Source organism: Podarcis bocagei (assembly GCF_964188305.1).
Source record: "Podarcis bocagei genome assembly, chromosome: 12".
Lineage (NCBI taxonomy): Eukaryota > Metazoa > Chordata > Lepidosauria > Squamata > Lacertidae > Podarcis > Podarcis bocagei.
Genome location: NC_138137.1, coordinates 11,427,442 through 11,445,933, shown reverse-complemented (window position 1 = coordinate 11,445,933; position 18,492 = coordinate 11,427,442).

Below are 18,492 nucleotides of genomic sequence, written 5' to 3'. Positions count from 1 at the left end.
ACAGGTGAGCTTCTACCTTGGACCAGGCTGTTCAGCGGTTTCTGAAATTTCTGAGCCCAACTGCCTGGTACTCCTCTCTTTCACCCACCTCTAGAGAAAACAAACAAAGAAGCTTTGTACAGTACAGTGGTACCTTGGGTTAAGAACTTAATTCATTCTGGAGGTCTGTTCTTAACCTGAAACTGTTCTTAATCTGAAGCACCACTTTAGCTAATGGGACCTCCCGCTGCCACTGCGCCGCCAGAGCACGATTTCTGTTCTCATCCTGAAGCAAAGTTCTTAACCTGAGGTACTATTTCTGGGTTAGCAGAGTCTGTAACCTGAAGCGTATGTAACCTGAAGCATATGTATGAAGCAGACCTTTGCAAGACCCTTTGAAACAACCTTAGGATGCAATGAGCAGCTTTAACTCTTAGCTGTGTGGTTTTAGCACATGGGGAAGATCTGAATGAGAAATTCCTTTTGAAACCAATGAAGCCAAATGTCCAAATATAAATGGAAGCTTATTTGGAGAAATCAGGGGGAAATGAAGGGAAAGGGAAGGCAACACATACACACACACGAACACATACACACAAACTTAAAATGAAGCCTATTGTAGTAGTTAGTTGTGGTTCGAGGACCCGACCCCGGTGAAGTGAAATGAAGACACAAGGACACGTGATTTAAGGTTAATGGGCTAGAGAAAGGCCACAACTTTATTGGTTACAGCATTTGAAAAGGTATTGGCTTAGGCATTGGATCGAAACAATTGGGTTCTTCACCAGTAGGTGGAGCCTGTCGATGCTGATACGACTATAGGCTCACCCCTGCTGTCACCGAGGGTCGTGCCAAGGCCTCCCGCCAAGCAGGCATCGGACGGAATACACGACCCCCAGATTCCTTTAACGGAATACCCCTAAAAATTGAAGGCATAGGCGATGGCCACACCTAGCACTTCCACACAGCGCAACACATTATTCCAATGCCTAACCTACCCCCAATACCACAAAAAGAAAAGTTGTGACGATTGCTACGAGGTAGGCGAAAAAAACCAATTAGCCTAGTGCCAAATGGAAAAAACTCCTACCAGGCCCCCCAGCCAACCAGGGCGACCAACCTAAGGTCCATAGCAAGGCCGAAAAACCTGAGCCCTAACTAAAGGGAGTGGAGGGTGGGTGACTCGTGAGGGGCGAAGGCAGGAGGAATGAGGCCGGGCAAAGGCTGGCGCTGCAGCTAAATGCTGCTGAACACGCCCCCACCGTGGCCCCCGGTTGGATGGCCACCGGGGGGGGGCGTGAGCGCCAGCCAGGTGAGTGGGCAGCAGGGGGCCACGCCCCCTGCTAGCCGGAGCTCGAGCCCCGACCACAACCCCTCCCCTCCCCTTCGTGGAGGAGAGTCTTTGTGGTTCGAGGACCCGACCCCGGTGAAGTGAAATGAAGACACAAGGACACGTGATTTAAGGTTAATGGGCTAGAGAAAGGCCACAACTTTATTGGTTACAGCATTTGAAAAGGTATTGGCTTAGGCATTGGATCGAAACAATTGGGTTCTTCACCAGTAGGTGGAGCCTGTCGATGCTGATACGACTATAGGCTCACCCCTGCTGTCACCGAGGGTCGTGCCAAGGCCTCCCGCCAAGCAGGCATCGGACGGAATACACGACCCCCAGATTCCTTTAACGGAATACCCCTAAAAATTGAAGGCATAGGCGATGGCCACACCTAGCACTTCCACACAGCGCAACACATTATTCCAATGCCTAACCGCCACCCGAGCTAAAGGCTCGCCGCCAATACCCTCAAAGCTGCAACCAATCCCAGATGTTTCTAATGACACTAGCTAACCAAAAATCATTCCCCATATTCGATAGGTGGACACCGTCATCCCGGTATAAAGCCTTGTCGCTAATCCGGATACGGTCATGATAAATCACTTGGCCATCCATAAAGCGCACCCGCCGGGCTACCGCCCGATTTACGAGTTTCCTGGTTCTTTCAATGGCCATCAAGTTTTGCGCACCGCGCCACACAGTTCTTTTCAGGAAGGAGGACCAGAAAACTGTCGTTCTGGGACACAAGGCAGCGAATGCATCCAAGTCTCTTTTTATGCTTGACAACAAGTCCACACTCCTTCTGTTGACAAGGTCATTCTCCCCTAAATGAATCACCAGGACGTCAGGAGAGCCAAGCTTGGCTACATTCTCCCGCAGCAAAGGCATCAGTTCTTCCCAACGCATGCCTCTTCTCGAAAACCAGGAAACTCGAACATCACGCGGCAGACCAAGGTTGGGTGCCAGGCCGCAGCTCACCGCTCGCACGTGGGCCCAATGAACAATGCTGTGACCGCAAATCCACACGTTTCTTCCGGGCATAGCTGGGAATAAAGATAGAACAAAGGAAGGGTAAGCAGACTAAGGGGTAGGCGCAAGGTTGCGAATATATGACTTATAAACATTGGATTTCCACCGACCCAACTCTTTTATCCTTTCTGCTGGCAGCCCCAGGTGCGCGGCCGTGGTGGCGGCCCCGATCCTGAACAAATGTGCAGCGTACTCATGGGGGGGTAGGCCACAAGCCTCAATAGCCTTGCGCATTACTCTAGTGAATTGGCATCTCAACAGGGGCGACCCGTCCTCGTGTATCAGGAACGGTCCCGGGACGGCTGGTCTGAGGCGGAGAAACCGCCTCGTGTCCTTCACTGGACATGGGCCCTGCTGGGCGGACGCCGTGAGCTTGAGCAGGACACCCTTGCCAGTCTGATCGGTCTTGGACTGACGCACCAGAATTGACACAGCAGAGTCAGATAACTGTACATCCTCACACAGGAGGCCGCGAGCTAAACCCCGCGCACTAGCCTCACACACCACTTCACCAACTCTGAGCGCACCAAAAAAGGCTATAGCGTAAGCCGCCGAGAAGAGTCGCGCCTCAAACTTGGACCCACAGATTGTCCTGAGCTTTACGCGTATCTGAGATAGCAATCCATAAGAAATAGGCTTACGACCGGCGGACCTGGGCGGTTGCAACCTGCCCCAGCCCTCAATGGCTCTACGGATCAGAAAATCGCTACATGGGTCTTGCGCAAACGTCGCCTTTGAAAAGAAGCTGATGGCTGCTACGTGGATCTTTAAGGTTTTCGTAGCACGTCCGAGATCATCCAGATGGGACAGGTACTGCAGGACGTCATCAGTGGTGGGGGGTATTTTATGTGACTGCCCAGACAACCCAAACCTGAAACCCAGGAAATCACACCAGGCCTTCTTATAGGACCTGAGCGTGGAAGGTGCCACGGACGCTAATACTCCCTGTATCACTTTGCGTCTCCAACGTTCCACAGGTACTCCGGAAAGGGTTCGGGCAACAGTTGTGCACCAGGTGCGAGCGACCGGAAACGAGGAATCTGGAATCGAGACAAGGCGTCGGCTATATCATTATTGGCACCTGGTACGAATTTGGCTGAAAATACGATATTGTACTCAAGGCAACGGAGGACGAACGCCCGCAGGAGAGAGGAGACCCTCGCAGACCGCGATGACTGCCTGGCAAGAATGTTCACCACCGCCAGGTTGTCGGTCCTGAAGCACACTCGGTGATCTCGGAACTCCTCTGTCCAGATGTGCACGGCCACTACTATTGGAAAGAACTCGAGAAAGGTGAGATCCCGCGTGATGGCCTGACCCTGCCATGCTGCGGGCCAGCGTTGCGCGCACCAGCGCCCTTTGAAATACAAACCGAAACCTAAAGACCCTGCTGCGTCCGATTGAACCTGAAAATCGGATGATAGATTCAAAACATCCTGCCAAAGAGAAACCCCGTTATACTTTCCCAAAAAGGTTGTCCAGACTTCGAGATCTGCTTTGACCAACCTGGGGAGGCGAACCCTGTGGAGGGGGTGTTTCAGACCGACTGATAGTCTGGCAAGGCGAGCACAGAAGGGGCGTCCGGGGGACACCACCCTGCACGCGAAGTTAAAGTGGCCCAATAAAGATTGAATTTGCCTAAGGGTGATCTTCCTAAGCTTAAGAGTGTCCTGAATTAGTTGTTTAAGAGCTTCAATCTTTTCCACAGGTAAGCGGGATGACTGGGCCACTGTGTCCAGCTCAATGCCAAGATAAGTCAACCTCGTGGCTGGTCCCTCTGTTTTCTCGGCCGCAAGAGGGACCCCAAGGTCCTCGGCCAGGGCTGAGAAGGCCTCCAGCAAGGAGGCGCACTCACCCGTGTTGGCTCCGCCCACGAAAAGAAAATCGTCCAGGTAATGTGTGACACCAATGGTATTTGCCCTGAAACGCAAGGCCCAGTCCAAGAACGTGCTAAAGGCTTCGAATGCCGAACAGGCAACTGCGCAGCCCATTGGCATAGCCCTGTCAACATAGTATTTTCCCTGAAATTTAAAACCCAGCAACCGGAAATCCGCGGGATGCACTGGCAAGAGGCGGAAGGCCGATTCGATATCACACTTAGCCAACAACGCCCCAGGGCCGAAGCTGCGTATCAACTTAACTGCCTGATCGAAGGTGGCGTATTTCACTGTGCATAACTCGGGCGGGATGGCATCATTGACCGAGCCGCCCTTAGGGAAGGACAGATTATGAATGAGCCTGAATTCACCGGGGGTCTTCTTGGGCACAATGCCTAGCGGAGATATGTGCAGATTTGGTATGGGAGGACTATCGAAGGGGCCTGCAACCCTGCCTGCACTGACCTCTTTTGCTATCTTTCTTTCAGCAACTTCCGGTCTCTCTCTAACTGATTTTTGATTGGGTGAATCTTTCGCAATTAGTGAGCCCGCTATGGGAATACGAAATCCACTGGAAAAACCTTCCCTGAGGTAGGAAGCAGCATCTTTATCCGGGTAAAGAGACAGAAGATTACAAAGAGGGACGAGCTTGATAGGGGAAAAAGCCAGACCCGAGACTAACTCACCGTCTGTTCCCTGCTGCGGGGGCCCCCCTGGAACTGGGATGATGGAACCCCCGGCCTCCACGAAAGGGCTGCTTCCCCCCTTTTAGGCAGGATGTCACGGGGTGACCCCCGGCGCATCTCTCGCATTCGTGTGTGAATTTACAAGATGGCCTTTGGCAAAACCCTTTGTTGAACTCCCAGCACACCCGACGCTTAAAATCCTTCCTTTGGTCACTTCTGGTCGACCGATATGAGTCGACTGGCCTCTTCTCTACATACGGACCGACCGCCACGGACCATATTCCATTCTCAATCTGATCCCAGCGTGCTAACGGGATCCTGGACGCCTTCCTTCTGAATTTCTTGTCATAGCTTATGGCCGCCGCCTCCCCCGAAAGGGCACAGGCTGTGCGAATATGTGAAAGGTAGGCAACAGGTGAACCGCCCGCTTGGGGTAAGCAGCGACAATCGTCCCCATAAAGGCTTGATAACCATCGAGCCAATTTTCGAATGTCCTAGGCACAGAAGGGTACTTGCTCTTTCTCTTACCATGTGAGGGCCTCTTTTCACCCCTACCTAACTCCTCTGCTGGGGGCACTAATTTAAACATGTCAACAAACTCACCATTTAAGATTTTTGCTCGCAGTTTAGGAGATAAGTGATCACCCGGTATAACATCTGAGGTTGAGTAGGTGGATGTGGTGGCATCTTTTACCAGAGCCCCATCCTTCCACTCCTGGGTCCCCCCAAACTTTTTACGATGGCAATTGGCCCTCCTTGACAGGGCCCAATCCGGGAGTCCAGAGACTTCCTCGCCCTTCCCCCAATAAGAACCTAGGGACGCGTCACTGTCATACTCCGAAGAAGAAGTACCTGTATCATCATCTGAGTCCTCCTTCCGAGACCTGCTCTTCCGACATACATGCTTCTTCTTTTCGCGCCTCTTTCCCGAAGGCTTCTCCACTGGCGCTGTAGCAGCAGAGCCCTCCTCCTCCTGTTGCGCATCTTCAGCCGCCGACGAGGCTGCAGAATCGGGCGACTGGACCCTGGGACGCTTGTCCTGTGAGCGATTAACAGAGCTAGGGGGAGCAGGGTTGTTACTGCGAGTAGACTTAGAGGTAGTTTTTTCCCCCCGCGCCCGAGACCCGGATGTTGCAGCCCGTGACTGGGACCTAGTCCGCACCGGCTGTGTATCATTAAAAAGGGCGGCCGATGTACTAGGTAGTTCGTCCCATTGGGAAGATTGAGAACTCTCAGGGAACCCCTGGGTATCCGGGATGACATCAGGGGAAGAGGGGGGGCTGGAGTTCGCGTCCGGGAATCGTTGTTCATATTCATCTATAAAAGATCTGAAAGCATTTAGGAAGTGGGAGACGGGCGGCCTTGTATTGCTACCCCTGCCCTGCCGTCCCCGTGATGCACTCTCTGCTGAGCTGTGTGAGGCCACAGGCGCGCGCTTCCTCTTAGAAGCCATAATGTGTGCCTTGTACACGACAAATGCAGCGGTGTCTGCTAGTGTGTGTGTGTGTGTGTGTGTGTGTGTGTGTGCGTGTGTGTGTGAGAGTGTGTGTGTATTAATTAATTAATTAATTTTTTGTTTTTGTTTTTGTTTTTGTTTTTTTTTTAAATTATATATATGTGTCCTATTATTATTATGTATATATCAATATAATTAATTAGTTAATTAATTGATTATTTAATTAATTTCTGTATTATCTATTTAATTTATTTATTTATTTATTATGTATTATCCAAATTCCTGTTAATAGATTTCTATTTATTAATTCCCAATATAGGTTGTGCTAAATAAATAACACACCAATAAGCTCTCAGTTTATCCACACCTTGTGACTGATATTGCTAACAAAACAAACTATATCCTACCAATAAGCCTGTGCCACCAGCAGGCTGTGGCTCAGTGGGCCAGTACCAGGCAGTAAATCAGGTATACAAAACTCTCCCTTTGCGTGTTAGCCAGGTGGGGGCAGCAGCTAGGAGAAGAGCTGCTCCCACTAAATTCCAATTACTCAAAACAAGACTGCTGCCCAGGTTCAACTCCACAAACAAAAGAACAATAGCTGAGCAATTTACTGACTGCCAATGTACTATAGATGGCTGCAGACTGCTGCCAAGCTTCCCTTCCTCACACAAAAGAACAAAAGCTCAGGAATCCTCTGCCTGCCACAGGTGAGATAAGCTACCAAAACCTTGAATTGTGCCTCCAGGGAACAATAGGCTTAAGTGTCGCTCGTTAGCATTTAAATTGTCCTGCTGGCCAGCAGCAACAATGGCGTTACTACGACAACAGAAAAGCTAGCTGAACAACAATAGGTGCTCCTTAAGCTGCAACAGCAGAGGCGTTTCTATGGCAACCCAACAGGGTCCCCAGGCAGACCAGGAAATAAGCGAACGCTCTTTCGATAACCAAAGGAGGGGAAGGGAAAAGATACAGGGTCCAAGGTACAAAGAAGGGATGAGACTAGGTAGACCAGGGACACTCACACAAAGATAGTGGGGCGGGGAGCACTAACTTGCAGGGTTGTCCAGCACGAAGAACCAAGAAAAATGGAGGCCACAGCAAATCTGAGACACCAGCAACACAGAGACAACTATTCGCTTCCCAACAAGTATAAGGATTAACAACAATAGGTGATTCTTTCAGGGGTCAAAGGAAAACAATAGGCTGGTGCACACGTGGAGGGAAACACTCGGCTCTGCCGCTGAAATCAAATTAAAGAGGTGGTTCTCCCCCTCTCTATAGTACAATCAGCCTGGGACCCAAGCCCTGCCTAGAGCAGACACGTGCACATACACAAATGCACTCCCCACTCCCAAACATGCACTACTGGCAAGAGCGGGGGTACCAACGGGGAGGAAGAGTTAAGCACACACTCAAGAACTAAACCAAACGGGGAGGAAGAGCTAAGCACTCACTCAAGCACCAAACCAAACGGGGAGAAAGAGCTAGGCGCTCACCCCAGCACTAAACCAAACGGGGGGTAAGCCAAGCATTCACTCAAGCACACGCACACGCACGTAACAGCTCGAAAAGGGGGGGGGCGTCCAGAAGGTAAGCGTCGCCCAGAGCGCAAGTGGGAAGCCGCGTGAAGAGCCCAGCGGCGCCTACAAGCGGACCTAGCCTGCGCCCCGGGCAAAGAGTGCCCCCGGAGACCACGAAAAAACGCACTTTAAAGGGAGCAAAGCAAGCGCGCGCGTCAGCTGGAAGGCACCCACACACCCACACACACAACCTAGTAGTGGGGAAGGCGGGGGAGACAGGACAACAAAATGACCGCTGGCGGTGTTCCAAATGCCTCTGTGTTTGTTACCGATCGCAGGCACGGCAATCCGCTTATGAACTGTGCTCCCAATGTCGAGGACACGTGGGGATTAGTGCACGTGGGCAGCAGTACTCCTCAGGCGAGGAATACGGGGTCCCCCGAGCAACTTAAAATTAAGCGGGTCCCGAAAAGCGATGCGTCCAGCAATTAGCTGCACGAACAGAGCAAGAGCCCAGGAGCTGCGCAACCCCGAGACAGCAGCAAGCCAGGCGAAACCGCTCCGCTCCCCTCCTATTCCAAATGTAGAAGCCGGCACAAAGAAGCTGCGCGGATGGGAAGCAAGCAAAATAAACAAGTTGCGCCCGTCAGCTGTTAGGCGGCTGAACGGGGCCGGCGCAGCAAAGAAGCAGCGCCCACGTGGGCTGTAGCCCGTGGAGGGAAATAACACAGGTAAGCTCTAGAGGAATTTAAAGCGCAAGCCGTGCTTGGGGCTGCGGCTGCTGAGTCCAATTGCCGCTGCGGAGTCTGGTGAATATTACAGGGGACGGGGACAGAAGAAGCAACGCAAATACTTCCCTGGCTTCCGACGGCGGCGATCTCCTATGCAGCTGACTCGTGAGGGGCGAAGGCAGGAGGAATGAGGCCGGGCAAAGGCTGGCGCTGCAGCTAAATGCTGCTGAACACGCCCCCACCGTGGCCCCCGGTTGGATGGCCACCGGGGGGGGCGTGAGCGCCAGCCAGGTGAGTGGGCAGCAGGGGGCCACGCCCCCTGCTAGCCGGAGCTCGAGCCCCGACCACAACCCCTCCCCTCCCCTTCGTGGAGGAGAGTCTTTACCTGCTTGAGCATAGACTAGGTTTTCAGGGCATTTGCAGAGTTCCTTGCAGAAGGGAGCTTCTGGAAGAGGGCATATTTAAACTACTGTTTTCCCGGACAAGAACCAAGGGTAATACTCTCAGATAGAAACAAAACAAAAAGTGTACAGGTGCTTTAATGCAACCCCAGTCATCTCAATCATGGCTGCTCATTCTAAGATATGCTCATTGTATCTTAGTATTCCTCTTCTACCTGTATAATTCCATGCAACATGAAAGTATCATGTAAGAAAATTAGCACATCAGAGGGTTCTTGTTTCTAAGGCAACTGAGGGCATGAAGTTGTGTTTGTGTGTAAATGGTTAGCATGATCCACAATTAAACATTGCTGTGGAACCTTGGTTCTCGAACGGCTTAGCCGACGAAAAAACAGAAGCATGTGTTCTGGTTTTCGAATTTTTTTTTGGAAGCTGAACGTCCAATGCAGTTTTCAGCTATTGTTTCTGGGGCGTCTGTGCCAATTGGAAGCTGCACCTTGGTTTTCAAACGTTTCAGGAGTTGAATGGACTTCTGGAATGGATTAAGTTCAAGAACCAAGGTTCCACTGTGCTGATAAGTGTGTTGGTAGGTCATTAACATTATCCAGAATTACGACACTAAAACCACAGCATGTAGAGTCAATCATATGACCAATTGTCTTATAAAATTATTATTATTATTATTATTATTATTATTATTATTATTATTAATACCCCGCCCACCTGGCTGGGTTTCCCCAGCCACTCTGGGCCGCTTCCAACAAAATATTAAAATACAATAATCTATTAAACATTAAAAGTTTCCCTAAACAGGGCTACCTTCAGATGTCTTTTAAAAGTCTGGTAGTTGTTTTTCTATTTGACATCTGGTGGGAGGGCATTCCACAAGGTGGGCACCACCACCGAGAAGGCCCTCTGCCTGGTTCCCTGTAACCTCACTTCTCGCAATGAGGGAACCACCAGAAGGCCCTCAGTGCTGGACCTCAGTGTCCGGGCAGAACGATGGGGGTGGAGACGCTCCTTCGGGTATACTGGACCAAGGCCATTTAGGGCTTTAAAGGTCAGCACCAACACTTTGAATTGTGCTCAGAAACGTACTGGGAGCCAGTGTAGGTCTTTCAAGACTGGTGTTATGTGGTCTGGGTGGCCACTCCCAGTCACCAGTCTAGCTGCCACATTTTGGATTAATTGTAGTTTCTGGGTCACCTTCAAAGGTAGCCCCACACAGAGCGCATTGCAGTAGTCCAAGCGAAAGATAACTAGAGCATGCACCACTCTGGTGAGACAGACTGCAGGCAGGTAGGGTCTCAGCCTGTGTACCAGATGGAGCTGATAAACAGCTGCCCTGGACACAGAATTGACCTGCACCTCCATGGACAGCTGTGAGTCCAGAATGACTCCCAGGCTGCGCACCTGGTCCTTCAGGGGCACAGTTACCCCATTCAGGACCAGGGAATCCTCCACACCTGCCCGCCTCCTGTCCCCCCAAAACAGTACTTCTGTCTTGTCAGGATTCAACCTCAATCTGTTAGCCGCCATCCATCCTCCAACCACCTCCAGGCACTCACACAGGACCTTCACTGCCGTCACTGGTTCTGATTTGAAAGAGAGGTAGAGCTGGGTATCATCCGCATACTGATGAACACCCAGCCCAAACCCCCTGATGATCTCTCCCAGCAGCTGCATGTAGATGTTGAAAAGCATGGGGGAGAGGACAGAACCCTGAGGCACCCCACAAGTGAGAGCGCAGGGGTCTGAACACTCATCCCCCCCCCCACTTTCTGAACACGGCCCAGGAGGAAGGAGCGGAACCACTGTATAACAGTGCCCCCAGCTCCCAGCCCCTCAAGACGGTCCAGAAGGATGTTATGGTTGATGGTGTCAAAAGCCGCTGAGAGATCCAGCAGAACTAGGAAACAGCTTACTGATACTTTCAGAAATGTTCTCCTTGTTTCTTCATGCAGATCTGTCAGCAGTCTTACAAGCCGAAGTGTCAGCATCAAGATGCAGATATTGGCACTGCTTTCACACATACAACACCCAGCGCCACCAGCTCGTAGTTATTTATAAACCCAGCTTCAGCTTTGAGGTTTCCAATGAAGGCCCACCCAAGCACGACTTGCCGAATGAGTTCTGCGAAGTGTGATGGCCAAAAACTTCTCATCAGCCATGGGTGTGGTGTGTGTGTTTTAACTTCTTTGTTGTGAATCCATTAACATTTCCAGAAAATGCAGCTTATTTGAGGGCTTCCACTTCCCTAGGCAGAAGGAAGTACCCAGGCTATTAAAGTCGACAAGCAGCAAGTGCACGAGACTTAGCAATTTCCATTCTTCTACATTCTGTTTATTTACAGGCGTAAAAGCTGAGCATAAGGAAGGAGTGAGATCCAGACACTGTGTTTGCCTTGAAAGCAGCATCAGTTGCACGCTCAAGCCACTGCCTGGTGCCTCACCCCTGCCTACACAGTACAAGGTATGTACTGCATACACAGTACAAGGATCAAAACAGACCACAACTTTATTGATTACAGGTGTATGAGGTATGGCTCAGGATTTGGGTGATTTCTTGCTCAGTCAGCCCATCTGACAGGAGCGAGCCAGCAGTAAATCACACCATGCAAGTTAACTCTTTATTAGCAAGAACATGATCTGCACAGACGTGGCCGAGTGTCAGGCCTAAGGAGCATAGCAGCTCATCCCCCGGCAGGTCTTGCCCCATGGATCAGTTGCTGAGACTGACAGTCCCCACCTCCCCACAGTTGTCTAAGGGTGGATCTAAGCACAGGGGCGGGGATACTATAAATAGGTCAGAAATTAGGTCATTTTAACAAAAGAAAACAATCTCTATGGAAAACCGTACTTTAAAATCCCTGCTCTCTGGCACCATCTGGTGTTGCATGTTTACAGAGCATTCAAATCATGGCTTCTTTATTAATGTAGCTGAGTCCTAAATCCCCTTGTCTCCAGGGTTTCCCCCAAGCAATCAGAGACTGCGCTTGTGTGAAGCTAACTTCTCTGCTCTCTTCATACCTCTTCTGGTTCTGAGAGACCAGGAACAAGGGAGCTGTTCTCAGCGGGGGGGGGGGGGGGAGACACCTGCGACTTTTCACCAGCGTGGCATAACTCTGCCTCTTGGCCTGTCTCCTCCCACTCTCCTGCTTCAACTTCTGCCTCTGATTCTGAACTTGTCTCTGTTTTCTCTCTGACCACTAAATGTCCATGACACTGGCTGCCGACTGCTTCCCAGAGGGCTCACCATCGCTTCTAGTGTCGCTTTTGTATAATGCACTTAAAACGTTACATTCGCAGCGGCATTCTGGAGAAGTGAAAAGTTTGCTCGCCATTTTGTTTTTCCTAATCAAATGTATTGCTCAACCTGGGCATCCTTTATGTTTCAAATATGTAATTTACTTGCAACAATCACTGGCAGATTGCATCTGATTAAAATTCTAGTGACATTTCTGCAGCATTCCATATTATGTAATTAAAATGTACATTTAATATATTTTATGTACTTAGAGCACTCATGGCTATATACACATTTCTGTTTACTTCGGCTCCTGTGCACTCCCACCTGGTGTTTGAGGCTGTGTACACATGACTTTAGACCACAGTCTATATCTACCCTGTTAGTTTCTAGAGAAATACTGCTGTTACATGCATTCCCGCCCCCCAATCAGCTTCCATATGCTTTGAAAATGTAAACCACAATCACTTTGTGTCCTGTCTTAGATGTACACACCTCAGCTGAGGTGTGTACATCTAAGACAGTCATTGCACATGTGCAGATGACAGCTTCATGGATAGGAGTTGAGGACAGCAGTGTTGCAGCAGGTGTATGAACCTAGGGTTGTCATACATCTGGAATTTCCCAGACGTAGCCGGAATTCGGCCGTCAGAAATAGCATCCAGGCAGAAAATTGGTAAAAATGCCTAGGACAACCTGTCTGTATGGCAACCCATTTTGGAAGTGTTGGTTTTTTGGCGAATTTCCTAAAATGTTGCTCAAAAACTTTATTTTTTTAGGAGATTTGGCAAAAGAGAGAGAGAGATTCCTTCTCTCTCTTTGGTGTGCATAAAGGTAAAGGGACCCCTGACCATTAGGTCCAGTCGTGGCCGACTCTGGGGTTGCGGCGCTCATCTCACTTTATTGGCTGAGGGAGCCAGCATACAGCTTCTGGGTCATGTGGCCAGCATGACTAAGCCGCTTCTGGCGAACCAGAGCAGTGCACGGAAACGGCGTTTACCTTCCCGCCGGAGTGGTACCTATTTATCTACTTGCACTTTGATGTGCTTTCAAACTGCTAGGTTGGCAGGAGCAGAGACCGAGCAACGGGAGCTCACCCGCCACAGGGATTCGAACCGCCGACCTTGTGATCGGCAAGCCCTAGGCTCTGTGGTTTAACCCACAGTGCCACCCGCGCCCCTTGGTGTGCATAGCAATGTGCTAATGCAGCTTAAAACACAACAGGGGGGAAATGAGCTCACTGTGTATTAAGCATCTAATATGTACTTGGCCTAAATATAGAACTGTAATGGTTTGGAAGTAAATGAAAGAAAGGAAGTGGGGGTAGCTTGAGCTTCAGGTGTGATGCAAGCCTCCCATCTAGTGGACACAGCTCAAAGAGCTGCATTTGCTGTGTTAAGACTTTTGCTGCTAAGAGGAAGCCGCAATAACAGGAAGGACACCATCCTGCTCTTCTGCTGCTTGAAAACACCTTGTGGTTTTGTGGGTTTTTTGTGGGCCTCGGGATCTGTACAGCTTTGCAGAACGGGGATCGTGTTTTTCACAAAGTTTCTCTAGCTAAAGGGGCAGAAGAATGCATTCTGGAGCCTAGGCATGAATTGGCAGATTAGAACAGTATTTCTCACTTTGAGCTCCTTAGAGGAAAGGTGGGGTTGTTGTTGTTACGCTACGAATTGCGTGTTTCTCTACTGTAAGCTGCCCTGCGATCTCTGGCATAGCTGTGAACTTACAGATTTGAAAATAAGGGACCAGCAGCCAAAATAAGGGACCTGCAGCCTCACCTGTTCCAGGCACTCCAGTCTTCCTGTCCTCCTGCAGTCTGGTCAAACTCATGCTGGTAGCTTCGAGAACACTGTCCAACCAACTTTGTAACCAGAGGTTCAACTGAATAGAATCTGAATCACATGCACCACAAGGCCTATGCAGCCTCAACTTAAGATGGCTTCCCGGCCTGGCTTTGCACTGCAAAGTTTGCAGCAGCACGTGCAACAAAATGGCATCCAGCATCCAAAAACCCCCTCAGCTTGCATTAACTAGCCACACACAAGGCATGCAAGCTCCACCCCCCAGTCGTTCTTAGACTTCTTATTGGGTGAGCAACACAGCCAAGCAACACAGTTGGAGCCTCCCTCCTCCCTGGCCGGCAGGGAGGGAGGGAGAGGAGCTGCTTCCTTTGAAATTTAAGGGACATCATTTAAGGGACATTTAAGGGACATCCATCAATAAGGGATAGCAGCGGGACATGGCGCTGGAATAAGGGACTGTCCCTTCAAATAAGGGACACTTGACAGCTATGGATGAAGGGCAATATGTAAATTTAGTTAATAAGTAATAATCATAATCATAAATAAAAATAACTTCAAAGAATTGTCAACTACATTTCTCCAATGCAGATGAACACTATTTGATGACACATTATTATTTATTGGGTTGCAAGTACATGCAAAGAGATAGATTACAATTAACATCTATTTAGTGCTCAGCTGTGGATGTTGTGTCCTAAAAGCCCAATTCTGGACAAACATCCCCTCCAACATCCCACTGATCAAAATCGGGATGCTCGTTTTTCGTCTCTAGCTCTCGTGGGAACCATGTGACTAGCATGAGAGCATGAGACAAAAAAAGGGTGTCTTTCGGTCCGGCCAGTTGACTTGTGCCAGAGTGCTGGACCAAAAAATGGGACATTCTGGGATCCAATTAGAAGCCGAGATGGCTTCTGTAATTCCAGGCTGTTTCACTCAATTTGGGATGGTTGAGGGGTATGGATAAATAATAATAAAAATTACAACAACAAAAAATCCTGATCAAGCCTGAAAAAAAGGAGTGCAAACTTACCTCACAGCACCTTGCCCTGCGACCACGCTTCATTTTTTTCCATTAAAAAAAAATTTCCGAGGCAACGTTGAAAGAAAACCTATCCTCATCTTGCAAACTGTACTAAAAACATTCACATGAGCAGGCGCTTTTTAACACAACAGAAATGTGTCCTGTAGAAGAAATGTCATCAATAGGACAGAAAATGAATGTCATCTAATTGTATAATGTACAAACAATGCACAGGTAGATCTCTTTAAGGAGGGGAAAAATGGACATCTTAATTACAGGACAAATAATTATAGCTTCCTTATTTTTTCTTCTGCATTGGCAAACCACAAAGAAAATTGGGATGTTACTAAGTAATCTGCAGCACCGGTTCTAATTTCTGTTCCGTTCTAGGGATGAGTTCCCTTCCGCTGCTGTCGCTTTTGGATGCATGCTTTCCTCCAAAGCACTCAAACAGCAGAGAATGGATCCAGCTATGGTCCATGGTGAGTCATTGCCTTCTCAATCAGCGGCGGAGCAAGCCAATTGGGCACGTGGGGCAGCTCCTGTGCCCTGTGCCCTGCACCCAGGGGCGGAGCCAGTCGCCTCCGAGGGCGGGGCCAGCCGCCTGTGGTGTGGGGTGAGCCAGGACAGGACGCTCAGCAGGGCCTCTGAGGAGTCTGCCTGCCTCCTCCCACTCAGCCGCCCTACACCTGAGGGGGAGGCGGCGGGTGGACCGTTTGGGGCAGTCCGGAGCCTGGGGGTGCCCAAGCCACCACGTCACTCCCAGGAGAGACGCGTGGCTCGGGTGCGCTGCAGACCCCGCAGTGAGTGCTGCCCGCCATTTTGCCACCCCCCTCAGTGGTGACACCCAGGACAGACCTCACCCACCGCACCCCCTTCCTCCGCCCCTGTCCTCAATGGCCCACAGTGGCAATTGAATTATTTTTGTTGTGGTTCTTTTTTTTTTTAAAGAAAGATATTTATTAAAGTTTCACAAATTATATAATCAAACACAACAATACAAACAAACACAAACAAGAAAAAACAAGTATATTTTCAAATCCTTATTTTCTTAAAACTTACTCCCCCGACCTCCTCATACCTCCCCTTTCTGCATTCCAATTTCAGATATTTAGTTCAGCAAATCCTCACCCTTAATTTTATCTAATTGTTAACCTTTCTTTCCTTTTAACTTAATCTTTACAGCTGTAATCCACTTACTTTCTAAAGCCGCGTCATTTTAACACTCATTAATTTTACAATGTTTCTTAAGATAGTTCTTAAATTTCTTCCAATCTTCTTCCGCCGTCTCTTTTCCCTGGTCTCGGATTCTGCCAGTCATTTCTGCCAATCCCATATAGTCTATATTTTTGTTGTGGTTCTTAAAAATGCAGTACAATTTATCCGAACATCAGAGGCACATTGCTTGAACGCCTGAGCCATTGCTACCCAACCTCAGTTCATACCACACATTACCCAGCATAATCAAAGCAAGAGATGCTTACATTCTTGGCTTTTACACCTCTTGTGTTGAAGGAGGTACTCCAGGAATCCAACTCTGGTTCTCATCGCTGCACAAATTTTCAGTCTGAATGGTAATGGTGTGTGATGCCTTCTGGATGCTGCAAAGGGAGAGAACATTCAACCCTCTCTTCAACACATCACAATCTGCAAATAGCTGGCAGCTCAGCTGGTAAAGCATGAGACTCTGAATCTCAGGGTTGTGGGTTTGAGCCCCACGTTGAGCCAAAAGATCCTAGAAGACCCTTGTGGTCCCTTCCAACTCAGCAGCTGTATGATTCCATGAACTAATCCAGCATTGTAGAGTTTTTATTTTTTATTTTTAAAATAAATTTTATTAGTATTTTCCACACAACAACAACGACAACACGAAAAATATCGAAAAATAACAATACACAACACACAAAAACCAACATTTGAAAACTAAAGAAAGCAACAACAACTAAAAAACAAAAAATCCATATCTTACAAGTTAATACTATAAACACTAAAACAACAAGACATTGACTTCCACCAATCCCACAGCACCTCCTTTATCTCTCATTGTGTCTTCCTGTTTTCCTGTTTATCATCTCTATCCTAACATCTAGATATAAATCCCTCTTTCTTATCCTTTCACGTCACAAGGTTATTCCAATCTCAGCCAGATTTCTGTCCTCGAACCTTGACTTTTGAGGTATTCATTTAGGCACTCCCATTCTTTTTTTACTTCACTTTTTGGTTTAGCCAAATTGACAGACATAATAAGACAAAAACCAAAAAGTGAGGCATCGCAGAGTTTTTAAAAGAACCCATTCACATAGCATTTCAGTGTTCTATAGTTTCGTACGTGTGAAGTTGCTTGTCTTCTAAGAAAAATAACTCACCTCTCAGATCAGCCTCTATACCTGAGGAATGGAAAGCAGCCAATGTAACACCATTTTTAAAAGGGCGGATCAGGGGATCCTGGAAATAACAGGCCAGTTGGTTGAACATCTGTCCCAGGAAAACTGGTGGAAAATATTCTTAACAAAGCAAGCCCAAGACGTTTTGGCACCTGAGGCAAAACCCTGAAGGGTGCTTCCCTCCGGCAAAGAAGAGGAAAGTAAAGATCTCCATCATGGTGTGTTTGTGTGGAATAAAGACCAACAGGGGGCCTGATCTGGCTACCAAGGAGCAGTAGCAGTAGTGGCCAGGGTTTTCGTTGGAGGCTGGATCTGCTGTCCCCATGGCTCCTGCTGCCCGAGGCAGTTGCCTTGTCTTGCCTCATGGGTAAGCAGGCCCTGGCTATTAAAGATAAAATAATTATGCATATTGAAGAACAACCGTTAATGAGACAGAGGCAGCTTGACTTCTGCAAGGACTATTAGTATTCTTTGAGGGTATCAGCAAACATACAGATACAAGAGATTGGGTTGGCACATAGTACTTGGTACCTCATCAAAGATTCCTGAGTAAGCTTAGCAGCCAAGGAATAAGAGGAGAGGTCTTCTTGTGGATCAGGAATTGGTTAAGTTTCAGCAAGCAATGGACAGTTCTCCAAATGGAGAAGGCAGGAAGGGAATGCTGTTGAAATTTCAAGGTCTCCTATACAGTGGTACCTTGGGTTACATATGCTTCAGGTTACATATGCTTCAGGTTACAGACTCCGCTAACCCAGAAATATTGCTTCAGGTTAAGAACTTTGCTTCAGGATGAGAACAGAAATTGTGCTCCGACGGCGCGGCAGCAGCAGGAGGCTCCATTAGCTAAAGTGGTGCTTCAGGTTAAGAACAATTTCAGGTTAAGTACGGACCTCTGGAATGAATTAAGTACTTAACCCGAGGTACCACTGTATTTTTATACTAAGTCCTTGGGGGAAATCCATTAAATTAATGAACCTATGAGAATCATAGAGTTGCAGAGTTGGAACAGACCCTAGTCATC